This window comes from Lycium barbarum, chromosome 5, assembly GCF_019175385.1.
Source record: "Lycium barbarum isolate Lr01 chromosome 5, ASM1917538v2, whole genome shotgun sequence".
Classification (NCBI taxonomy): Eukaryota; Viridiplantae; Streptophyta; class Magnoliopsida; order Solanales; family Solanaceae; genus Lycium; species Lycium barbarum.
The window spans coordinates 134,763,335-134,776,074 of NC_083341.1; the positions used below are offsets into that span (position 1 = coordinate 134,763,335).

The window sequence follows — 12,740 nt, forward strand, 5'->3', positions numbered from 1 at the left end:
CAAAGGCTAATGTGAAAGTTTACTTTTTCTTTCTAAGCCTTGCCTTTCTTTCCCAATAAGTCCGATTACGTTTGGTTCCACTTAGTGTTTCCTTTTGACAAATTTTACCAATATAAGCTAAAGACTATTAATAGAGAATGTCTTTAGAAGTTGTGGCACTTGATCTTATAAGATATAAGCTGGTGAGCTAGAGTTGCAATTCACAAAAACTTCAGCTAGCTTTCCACTTCTTGCTGTAGGATTCACACTATGGCTTTGGCTTCTTCTTTTGTTTGCTTTCTTCTATTTCTTCTTCTGATCTTAGTTCAGGCAAAAGGCAAAAATGATTCAACTTGTCCAAAGTCCTTTTCATGTGGAAATCTTACTGACCTGAGCTTTCCTTTCTCTCTTTCAACAGAGTCTGACTGTGGAATAATGCCCATGTCTGGTTGTGATGCTAAAGCATAGCCAAGAATCCAACTGCTTCCTGAAGGATATTGGTACTATGCTTTAGGCAAGGAGTATAGTTATAAAGTTCAGCTCGTGGACCTGAAGCTTCAAACTATGTTGAGGCAACACAAGTGCCAGGTTATTGACAAAAAATTCTCTGTTCCGGACTCCCCTTCTATTTCTTTCAAATCCTCCTCCCAGTGCATATTTCCAACTTCTACAAATGCAATATCACCAGCAATGATAACCCATACATTACCCATAAGATGGAAGATCATTTTGATGGTTATAGAATGTACGATGACTGTGATGGATTCACCATATACCACAAGTTTGATGGAGATGATGATGATGAAGACATTCTAGCTGGCAATCTTACTGCTATTGTTCACTTATCAGATTGCCAGCTGACTCAGGATTATTTTATGGTGATTTGTTCAACTTATGTCCACGGCTGCCATTGATGATACGAGCTCGATAAGGACAACCCCGAAACTATAAACATCGCTTTTGTCAGTGAGCTGATAACATTCGTGATACTCAGGATCAACGTATCCAGGCGTCCTTTGAGAAGCTGTTGATATGTGAGAAATGTTATCAGGGAAAAGTCTCGAGAGCCCAAAATCTGCAATTTTGACACGAAAGTTGTTGTCAAGAAGGATGTTGTTAGTCTTGACATCGCGATGTATCACATCTGAAAGGTAAGCCAATGCACTAGCTGTTTCTACTGCAATATTCATGCGGATGGGCCACGTGAGTGATCCCTCTGCTGCTCTTTCTCCGTGGAGATGATCAGCAACTGTTGCATTAGGAATGTATTCATAAACAAGGAGAAGTTTGCGGCTGTGTCTTGATGTGCAGCCATAAAGGGACACAAGATTTTGGTGCCTCAAACGAGTAAGAACCTCGATTTCGTTTATGAACTGCTGCATTCTCTTACAGTTGTGCTCATAGAGGCATTTTACTGCAACTTCTCTTCCATCATTTAGTTTTCCTAATTCATAATATGAGAGAACAATGAGATACTAACTTTCCAAATCAGTTGATGCGTGGCGTAGCCACACGTAGTGAAGGTTGATCAGTTGATAAACTTACCATAATATACAGTTCCAAAACCTCCATCTCCAAGTTCATTAGAGGGATCAAAATTATTGGTGGCTTCCTTAAGTTCAGCATAGGAGAAAACTGGAACCTGAAAACCAAAATATCTGCCCTCTACCTCAAGATCCCTACGAAATTGTGAAGTACCGTTCTTCCCTCTCTTGCGACGCCAGATAGAAAAGATGACAATGGAAGATACCAGGATCAAACCAACTCCACTTAAAACTATACAACAAAAGATACATTGATCAAAGTTTGATCTTTGAAACTATACTACTAAGGGGCGAAGCCGGGGGTGCAAGGGGGTTCATCGAAAAATTACAATGTATATACAAGGTCATTGTTTTAATGTATATAGTAGATGTTGAATCCCCTTAGCTTCTTAATGTGTTTATTTCTTTGTATTCTGAATCTCCTTATTGAAAAATTTAGCTCCGCTACTGACCACTATAAAGCAAAAATGTTGTTAATATCAGACAGTTACCTGAGGCCAGAACAATAAATCTCAACTTACTTTGTCCCTTTTGTCCTACAGTAAAGGAAAAAACGAAGCTATATCAGATAAATCTCAATAGAAACAAGAAGAGCAAGAGTTTTGTTCCACCACAGTTAGAGTTGATGCAATATTAAGTCTTGGAACAGCGAAATCTGTGTTCGTCTTCGATCAGACATTTTCCCTCCTTTGTCAACACAGTCATGAAAATCTTTGGACAACTCCCAGTCTAGTAGAATATTTGCAGTCAACAGTTCAAACAAGTCATTGGAATATGATTTAGATGGTGTAGGCAATGGAATTGGCAATTGTACAAGTGAACAGTGCTTTGGAAGTTTGCCACTTATCTTAGCACTAGTATTTCCCAATGTTTTTCTGGGATGGCGATAGTAAACATTAAACTCTTCACACTTGTTGTATCTATCAAAACCTTGGAAAAAGGAGTCTGTTGCTTTCTGGTTAGTGCCATGACTATGTTTGCATCTGTACAAGGTTAAGTTAGGAACAATCTGGAAAGTAATCAAAGGGGTGGAAATGAGATTTTTTTGTAAAAAGACTTACAATTTTTGTCATGTAAGTACTCTTGAAGCTCAGGATCGAAAAGGACGAAAAAGTCACCCTTTCTCACTAAAGCATCATATTTGTGTCCACCAAGTTTAATCTTTGGAAATGGTTTAGCATGACAATCAAATTCACATAATCTGCACCCGGGGTTGCTGGAATTTGTGAAAGGAAACTTCATAACTCCAAGGGTTCCACATTCGAATTCATCGGTGCAGTTGGATTCGGAGTTACCTTGTACTTGAGATAGGTTAAAGATCACTAAACAACACAAGACCAGAAAGTAGAAGCCATATTTTGTACTCTATATGGTCTCACAAATCAAGAAAATTGGAAAAGAGTGTTAAGATTATTCTTCTGCACTATTAACCTTGTTATCTGGTATAATTTTCTATCGTATTGACTTGGAATTTTATTACAAAGACTTTGAGAAAAGGAAAAAAAGATTCAAGCGAGGGGAAAGATGGAAGACTGTTCCTCTTATTGACTAAGTACTATATGTAAAGAGTTGGCTCATTGACTCTTAAGGTAAGATATTTCTGCTCCTTTTTGTCTGTTTTAAGCAAAATCTCATGCATAGTCTTCATAAGCATGTACCTTATTTCCTAAGCAAAAGGCAAATATTTTGGTTCACATCATATTTCCATGAGAGAAAGGGAAGTTGGTAGACCAGTACGCATTTTGGTTATGGGTCATTTTCTTTTGGGAATAGATGAACAAAGTCACTTTACAAAGTAGCCAGATATATCACTTTTCGGAGTGACCCTTTTGATACTAAAGAAAGAAAAAGACCTTTTGATACTAAAGAAAGAAAAAGACCTTTTGAATCAAATAGCAAAAGATAAGGGATATTTTTTATATAAAAATAAAGAAAATAGACTTTGTTCATGTATTTCGAATAGTTGAGTGATCAGACCATTCAAGAAATCAACTTGGATGGAATAATAAATTATCTCCAGTTATACAGTTTTTATGGAAAACACGAAGTAGCGTAGCCACATATAATGAAGGGTATTCAATAGGACACCCTTTATCAGAAAATTATGCTTGTATACATAGCAAAATAAAGCTTAACACATGACATGATGGGAATGGAACATGTGGTGATTGGAGTTAAAACGTTGCTTAGTCATTTTGTTTGGTCGGAACAAGAAGTCCTGAATAAACCCGGAGCAACCGCGGGTCATTTATGGAAGAATAACGTTACATGACCAGTCCAGATTTGTAGCGGACGCTACATTTTAGAATTAAAGTAGCATTTAGTGTCTATTACTACTCATTATTGGAATTGATCTATGGTTCAATACAAGGATTTTAACTATAAAAGGAGCCTAATAGCCCATTGTAGAGGGCATCGAAATGCGGTTGATTACACTCATTTATACATTCCAATCTTTTATAATTAGCATACTTTGTCATTCTTTTGCTCCGGATTAATACTTACTTCTCAAGGCTAAGGCGTGCAATCGTCCCACCGGAGGAAAACTTATCAAAGAATTTTACTCCGAGAATCATTCTAGCCCAGGCTCAATTATTTCATTATTACTTTATAATTTCATATTGATTTATGGAGTTGATTTCCCTAATTGTTATTAGTTGTTCATCCATTATTTATAACAAATCAATTCACGCATCCTTCGAACCACGAACAAATTTAACTGAACTCTTTTTAGGGTATACAATGCTGTGTCACTGCATATAATTTCCACAACCCCTTCACCATTGCATCACTGCATACAATTTCCAAAAATAAAAACATAGCATGAGCCAAGTGGAAACCTCAATGCAAAGATAAAAGTGGACAGATTTTGTTCACATGAGCAAAAACAAAAAACAATGAAAGTACCATCTCCTGTCTTTTTAAAGACTAAGTCAAATGATAATATGAGTGGTAATTTTGTCCAATTTCTTAGTCTAGATGGCCCCCTTTTTTTAATATTTTTTTTAAAATTTTTTATGTCTACTTCTTCAAGACTTTGCTAATAAGTCCCAAGTCAAGTTGAGAGTGTTGGAAATTTTTGGAAGATCCAGTCATTTTCTTTGAATACAAGTGGATGAAAATATGGCTCTTTACTTCTTTCAACTTGGCTTAAACAAAATGATATTGTTCCTAGTTATTTATAGTTCTTTGTTACCTAATTTAGTATGTGTCTCATCTTCCCTTCTGAAATATATGTGCACTAAAAATTTTTAGTGTGATGATGGAGGAGGAAAATATCTAACTAATAATGAGTTATTTACAAAAAAAAGGAAATATAATGGTGGTGAGATAGATATAATTCATCCATTCTTAATCAGAAGTTTCGAGTTCAAGCCTTAAAAATAGATAAATTTCTAGTAGCGAGCACTTACCTGTCAAATATTAGGCCTTACGCGGTGTGAACTGGATTTAGTCGGACCAATTGATCACATATTCAAAATAGTTATACTAAAACTAGAAAGTTCATGGACCTTTATTTTTTAAGCAAGATTGTTATAGACAAAATATCCCTTATAGTTACGAGGATTCATTACAAGGCAAGTTTGGTGTTACCAATGATGTAGAATTAACTTTTATTTAAGTTGTTGCGTTAACAAACTCGTAATTGGACATTGAGATGGTCGGCGAAATTGTCCCAATCATGCACTGATCTTTTTATTACTACTAGCTCTAGCCTTATTAATTAGTGGAATCGTGCCTTGAACACATTTATTTTGATGAAATTAGAATTCTCAAAGTAAAGCTGAGATACTGAGCTTAATTTGATTCTCGTAACTTGTAACTTTACGACACCTCAAGTCCTCAACTTCTGTTTTAGTGGTTCTGATCATCGACTACCATTGACAGAATATAGAGGGATACACAGGAGGCTGAATATGGCAGTTTTGTTAAAAAGGTGACTAAAATCAATAGAAATAAAAAGTAAAAGTAAAAAGATGAAAACACCATCGCCGGTATGGAAATGGGAAAGGGATGGTCGGAAAATTAGTGGCTCTTCCGTGCAAAAGCCCTCTTTATTTCCTTTTTGGGGTCAAAAACTGGTGAAAATAGTAATATAATAGGATAAGTTGAAAAAAAAAACTGATTTGATATCCATATCAGCACTAATTGAAGAAAACAATGGGTTAGAAATGTTTAAAATTCTTATTTTTTTACAGGTATCTAATCCGTCCTGTCCATTTTGCTTGTCGTCCTTACTAAAAATCGTTGTCATTTTAGAAAATCAAGATATAATTAAATTAAGATTAAGAATAATTTAGTCAATTAACTGTTTTAGTTAATGTTTTTTTAAGGGCCTGCGAAAAAAGAAAAAGAAAAACATCACAAATAAAATGGACTGAAGGGAGGATATGATAACTCGTGAAATCAAGTATCTTTGCAAGTGCAGTAGTCAATTTGGGTATTAAACTACAGCTATTTCAATCTTAATCATAGATTCATAGTGTATTGCAATTTGGGGCTGAATGTTCTATAAGCTAGGGATGACAGTTAGCTACTACTCCCTCTGTCTCCATTTATGTGGCACGTATCGCTTTCCGAGATTCAAATTGTATGAATTTTAATCATCACTTTTAGATGTATTTTTCATCAAATTAATATGAGAAAAGTTGCAATTTATAGTACTTTTCATGTAGTTTTCAAATATATAAATTTTAATGTTAAAATATCAATTAATCTAATCCAATTTAGCTTAAAAGTTTAGTCAAATTAACTCTCGAAAAGCGAAAAATATCACATAAATTGGGATAAAGTGAGTAATTCTATTTCAAAATTTAGAAAATGATGGCTTTGGAACATAGCAAATATTTCTACCTAATTCCGTGTATTCTGCCTATCTTTAGAAATTTTCTTGGTAGTTTCTATTGAGAAAATAAGCAAACGGAAAGTTGGATTTTTTATGCAATGTTCTATTTACATTTTCATACTATCTTTATGTGTCTTTTAGGGTGTGAGTTGTGACTAGAACCATTTCCTTTTTCGTTTTCAGCTTTTGGATGTATCTGCATACGGCATACCATTTCATGTTTAGTAAATGAGTATAGTTTCAATTTCTACAGTTCAAGTCATCCCTTTTTGAGAAGGGGAGTCTTGACATAACTGGTAAAGTTGCCTCCATGTGACTTGGAGGTTATGGGTTTGAGCCGTGGAAACAACCTCTTGCAGAAATGTAGGTTAAGGCTGCGTACAATAGACCCTCGTGGTCCGGCCCTTTCAGGAGCTGGCTAGGTCGCCGGAAAATTACGTCATATATAAATGGTCAAATCTGTTTTGTTTATCTATATATATCTTATATTGAACCCCCTTGACATATCTAAGGGGTTCAGAATTCTGTTAAGGTCGCGGTTTCAAACCTCTGTGATCACCATTTTTCACTTTTTTTCCCGTTGCTTGAACTTTATATTTGTACCTAATCAGCCTTCTTGGTAATGGGATCGAACCCCAACACAATTAAATTCTGTTAGTGCCCCTTTCCCCTATTATTTATTTGCTTTCTCTTTTATTTAAGATTTGTTATAAACCATTTTTGTCAAGTTGGATTTGGATGTATTATTAATGATTATACAAGTAGAAGTGTAAATTGTACTACTTGACTTAAATGATAAATACAACTTGCACTTGCAAGTTGTATCTTAGTTGTGCCAAGTTGTGTACAAGTTGTATATGTTGTAGGTTGAAAGGCAAAACTCCTCTATAAATAGGGAGTTTTGCCTTCTCATTTATAACATCAAGAAATGTGATAATACAATCTCTCCCTCATCTCTACAAAGTTATTTTTGGTTTGCTTCTCTTATTTATTTGCAATTATATATACAGTCAAACCTCTCTATAGTGGCAGCGTTTGTCCGGAAATTTCATGGTTGATATAGTGAGGTGCTGGTATGTATATATACTGGCATTCAATATTTAGATTCCATTTAGATGTTATAAACAAAAGTACGCAAACAACTAACCATTTGTACTTCTTATGTTATAAACGAAAACAATATACTTGTTAGTTCTCAATTGATTTTCAAATCTCATTAATTAAAAATTGAAAAGATTAATAAATTACTAATAAATCCATAACTAGTTGTGCCACTCCGATAAAGAATTAAAATCTATGGAACATATGCATTTAAAATTAATTGAGAATTTAAATATTTTAAGTTTGACGTAAGAACTCTACAATTGTAGGTTGTTTCATAAATTCTAGTCTCTTAGTGATAATATAACGCCTGAATTGATGAAGAGTTTTGTCCAAACTTTTAGCAAAAGAGAATTCAATAGCTTTCCGTTGAAGGTTGTCTAAGAGCTTAACAGTGGACTCTTTAACAGATTAATAGCTATCTAAGAGCTTAACATAAATATTTTAATGTTTATTTTTATACATAATATAATTCTTACACAATATTTGAGTATGGTTGTTATAGAGAGGTAATTTTGCAAAGAGCGTGCCACTATAATGAATGTCATTGTTGTTATAGGTAGAATGTTGTTATAGAGAAGTAACATATAACATGAAAAATCGGTTCTGGAGAAAATCAAGCCGTTATAGTGAAATGTTTGTTATAGCGAATGACAATTATAGAGAGATTTGACTGTAGTTTTACAACACGTTATCAGCACGAGACTCTACTACTGAGTTGGATTCCGGTAATTCAAAATTGACGAGTTATTTGGGGTATGTTGTCTACCGAGAGAAGGTTTGAACTTTGAATTTTATAGTTTATTTGCTCACCTTAAAGGTAAGTATTTTTCTACCACATACATTTATTGTCACGACCCAATTCGTGAATCGTGATGCCACCTACACTGTCCCCCTAGGTAAGCGAACCATTCCCAAATCATTTATACGAATTATGCAGAAATAAACAATAATTAACATAGTCAAATTATATCAAATGATAAGTGCAGAAGTATTAATAACCCCAAAATCTGGTCTGGACTAGTACAAGAGCCACTATTACATAGATGCAAGTCTGATAGAAAGTAAATACAAATCTCAATTATCAGTACTGTCTCAGGAATGCAAAGAAGACAGTTAATTACAAGGAAGAGTCTCCGGGTTGCGGATCTAATCCAAAAGCTCACCCTGGAATCTCTGTCACGTAGACTCTGATCACCCTCGATGACAGGAGGTGAAACTAGTAATAAACTCTACACTCAAAGAAGAGTACAACAAGAGTAGCATCAGTACAAACAACATGTATTGAGTAAGCATCATAGGCCGACTAAGATCAGTTCATGCATACAAGCATAAAATCAACAAGATAAGCAGATAGACACATAATACTCAATCCAAGGTCACAAAATATCCCATAACTGAATCACAACCTAAGAGGAAGCTTCTAAACCACAAGTCTGTCTTATCACAATAATTTCGATCGATAATCACAACCCAAGTTCTGACCTAGGCAGAGTCACTACCCTGCAATCTAACCCAATCCATAATCTGATCCATGCCATGATAATAATACAAATCGACCATACCAAATCAGAAATAAAGAGACGTATGATGATGCATAATAATATGTAATGATGTGTAATGCAATGCAATGCACTAGCCAAATACCTTAAACTTGTACACACATGCTAATGGTATTGGTTGCCCAATAGTCATGACCTGTAGGGGACCCATGGTGTCCATGCACCACTCGTTCCGGAACTAACCTCGGATCACGAGCCCATAACTAGGCCATATTCTCACCCCTCTCAAATGTGCCTATATATATATATATTGCAGTTTTCTTCTGTTCTTAATAACCGCATTCTCTTTCTCTTAACTTCTGTTCTTAATAATCCTCTTCTTTAACCACACCCCGGCCATGGCCAACAATTTGTCCTTTATCATTTTTGGACATTTTAATGGCTCCTCAACACCTAAGAATTTACAGGTTAATCCATCAAGTTTATTAAGAAATTAAGAGAATAACCATATACTAAGAGTAATAGATTCATAATAATAAAACATAGATTTATATAGCATAATAAACATTATAATAATGTTTTTTATTCCGTGGAGTTTCTGTAATACTACTTTTATCTTTAATTATTTTATCTAATTTCGAGTTAACTTCTAATAATAACCTTATTATAGCAATATTCTGTTTTACAATTAATTGATCCGATTTAAAGCTAGGAATATAGTTTTATAGTCTTGTGGAAAAGGAATAGATTTTTCTGTTAATTGTAAGGCTTCTATATGTATTAAACTTGATTCACTCATGAAAGAGAATTTTCTTTTAATTCTTCTATTGCCTTTGTTAGTTCAGTAATATCACTGGTTAAAACTTCTAGTTGTTGGGTTATTTGAGTTACTAATTGAGTTGTCTTTATTTCTAATTCCTTTGGTTTTTCTGCAATAGTTCTTACTAATCTCTCTATTTCGTTTCTTGTAGGTATTTTTTCTAAATTAAACTTATTATTTTAAAAAAAAATCTATCTATTTCTAATTCTTGTGATTTTAGGAAATCAAAATTTTGTTCTAATTTTTCTAAAACTTTCTTGTGTCTATTCTGTGAAGCTTCTATTACGTCTAGTATTCGACTTGTATTTTTATTGTTTTCTTGAGATTTTTCACTAAACTTTATGACTAAATCTATTAAAGTATTAAATTGCTTATCTTCATTATGTAATATATGTTCTCCGTTACTGAAATTACACTTGATAATAGTATGTTCTTTTAATACTCTATATTTCTTTTCTGGATATACTCTTAAGTCTAAATACTCTAAATTTTTTAATGTATCTATTATGACTGATTTATCTATTATCCTAGTGGAATCCACACTTTACGTTCTTTCTGAATTTTAATTCTTGTTGTAAATCTTTCTATATCGTCTCTTATATATACCTTGTAGTTCCCAACTTATAGCGGATATGGTATCTTCGTGTATAATACTTTGTAAGAATCTATTTTCTATTAATGATGATAATACTTCTGTATTTATTACTTCTAAAAATGCCTTCAGAGCTTTTTCTACTTTTCTTAGCTCTTGTCTTCGTTCTATATCTCTATATAAATTCCAGTAATTAATAGCTATCTGTCTTGCAAAAAATTGTGTTTTCATATAAAGATAATTAATATGGCTTAAAACGCCTTAATTCTTGTTTCTGAGATGATTTTCTAGATCTTATATATCCTAATAGTCTATATTCTAACTTTGATATTATATCTATTATCTCTTGTAGCTTTTGTTGATTGTCTTTAGAGTTACTTAATCTAATATATTATGGGTAGAATCTATTTAGTTCTTCTTTAACTTCTAGATAGTGATCTTGCATGTATTATCCTAATGGAATAAAATGCACCTTCCGTTCTATATATCTAATATATTCTTCTGCTCTAAATATTTCGTCGTTGGTAAAATGTATTTCCCAAAGAAGATTATTTTTAAGACTTAAAACGTTTGTATTAGTTTCTAAGGTTTCACGATGAACTGTTTCTAAATAATTAACATATTCAGTAAGAAATTTTCTAGTTTTTCTAACATTTATAAGTCATTGACGGGTTAGGTATATCATACGATAGTGGAAACTTATGTATTTAGTAAAGATATGTTGTCTCATATAAATGTGTCTTCTAGAAAATGATCATCTTTGTCTAGCAGAAAATGGTCTTCGCATAAAATATAGCTATAAGGTCCAAAAATCTTAAGGCTCTGATACCAAAAAGGGATTGGGGGGGGGGGGGGGGGGGGGGGGTTATAGGTTATTGAAATTGTTTCAAGATTTTAAATGCTTAAAGATAAGAGTAGTGTTGCAGTTTGTGGTTATCAAATTTTTAAACAATCCTACTCGGTACTTTCTCACTCCTTAATGTTTTCTTATCATGTAGTTATATCTCTAAGTTCCTGTTTATCTCCCTTTTTTTTTTAGTTAATCTGGACTCTGTCCAATCATGAATCTTGTTACACTGTTCATCTCTTTCTCTTAACTTCTGTTCTTAATAATCTTCTTTTTTAACCACACCCCGGCCATGGCCAACAATTCGTCCTTTATCATTTTTGGACATTTTAATGACTCCTCAACACCTAGGAATTTACAGGTTAATCCATTGAGTTTATTAAGAAATTAAGAGAAAAACTATATACTAAGAGTAACAGATTCATAATAACAAAATATAGATTTATAAAGCATAATAAACATTATAATAATGTACATAACTGGGAGAGTAACACAAAAACATAGTTATAAAACTTACATGACTTAAAGACGGAGAGAGGTTTTGCCGTTGGGGGAACCCTAAAAACTACTTCTCACACTAGGAGGATTATTGAAAAACTAGTACTATTTTACAGTAGAAGTTTATAATACAAAGGTTAAAGAGAGAGGGGAAGGGATTTGAGGCATTTGATAAAGAGAAGGGGAATATAGATTTCTTGGTGTTTTGTGCTTGTATGTGTTGTTGATGATGCTTCCCCTCTTCACTGATGGTCTCTATTTATAGGCATCTGGCGGGCTTAAACTTCGGATTTCAAAATATTAAAGAATCTTTTGAGTTTAGCCGGGTGCTCTTTGGGTCCCATCATCACGTAAAACTTTCAGAAGACTCTTTCTATTATTGTCCTTTGCTGATCATGTAGCTACTTTATTAACGCTACTTTAAAAATTGTCTCCATCCGTCTTTATTGCTTTCTTCAATCGAATCTGCTTTTTCTTTGTCTTAGTTGTAGTGATTATATCTGTTGACACCCAATTTTGTCCCTCCTTTATTCCAATTTATTTCCTTGGGCTTTTAAATTTATTAACGAGCTAAATACTTTGTTTTCACTATTATTTTTTATTTTCTACTACTATTAATATTCTCACTATTCTACTATAAACATTACTAGTATTACTTTATCACAAATTTCAAAAAGGTTTGTCATCCCTTTATTTTCGTTAAATTAATTATAACTTTATAAAGTCCTTTATTTTCTATATATTAATCATTAATTATCATGGTATATATTGTATTAGTTATTAAATTAGAAGCCCAAAAAATAATTAAATTGAAAGAGGAAAAGGGCCAAAGTTCGGATCCCCCACCAGCCCACACTTTAATTCATTACCAAATCAGCCCACAAATATTCCCCATTATCCATTTTACCCGACCAGCCCACATATTATTCAGCCCACTACCATTTTAATGCCTAGCCCAAAAACGATTAGCCCAAATCATCCAACCCGCCTTACCCGACCCGGCCCAACCTC

General features: G+C 33.6%; 1 pseudogene; it reads right to left on the reverse strand.

Annotated features, from left to right (window-relative positions):
• Positions 1-8,833, reverse strand: LOC132639860 (LEAF RUST 10 DISEASE-RESISTANCE LOCUS RECEPTOR-LIKE PROTEIN KINASE-like 1.1; annotated as a pseudogene).
• Between the last annotated feature and the right edge of the window lie 3,907 nt (positions 8,834-12,740).